At 54.6% G+C, this 489-nt stretch overlaps 1 protein-coding gene across 1 annotated transcript in view; it reads left to right on the forward strand.

Annotated features, from left to right (window-relative positions):
- Positions 1 to 105: 105 nt before the first annotated feature.
- Positions 106 to 489, forward strand: part of LOC113217873 (apolipoprotein D-like) — a gene marked incomplete at its 3' end in the record, with an annotated part of 6,536 nt that continues 6,152 nt past the window's right edge. Inside the window, 1 exon segment of the mRNA XM_052276654.1 lies at positions 106 to 173.

Raw genomic sequence — 489 nt, forward strand, 5'->3', positions numbered from 1 at the left:
AGGTCACCCTGCGCGAGAACGCCACCAGCAAAGCCGACCTGCAAGTCAAGTACTCGCTGAGTGAGTATCAGTGAGAAATGCCTGCCGAAAAAAAATATGTTGGAACGATGAACTCCTGCGGCGGTGAGGCGACAGGACAGCAGACCGAACCAGCAGCTCTGCACGACACTCAGGTGAGCGGCGCAGCGCATACACAACCGGCCCCCGGCAGGGAGCCAAGTGCGAGAACACGAAAGGTGACGTCAGTGAGACCGAAGGTGATTTGGTGACGTGCGAGCGAGTTGTCAAAATTACAGATGAGTGCTATTAGGCTGGCGGATTTTGCGTAAAATCGTCCGGAAAAGGGAGTCAATGCTTCAATAGTGACTTTGTTTTGCGACTCAGGGCGCGCGCGGGTATCTGGAATGTTGCGTGTGAGGGGAGGGGAACCTTTCCGTCAAGTCATAGCGTGAGACGGCGCTCTGGAATAACACCTCTGGACAAAAGAGT

Source organism: Frankliniella occidentalis, unplaced genomic scaffold, assembly GCF_000697945.3.
Source record: "Frankliniella occidentalis isolate FOCC.00 unplaced genomic scaffold, Focc_3.1 Scaffold3853, whole genome shotgun sequence".
Classification (NCBI taxonomy): Eukaryota; Metazoa; Arthropoda; class Insecta; order Thysanoptera; family Thripidae; genus Frankliniella; species Frankliniella occidentalis.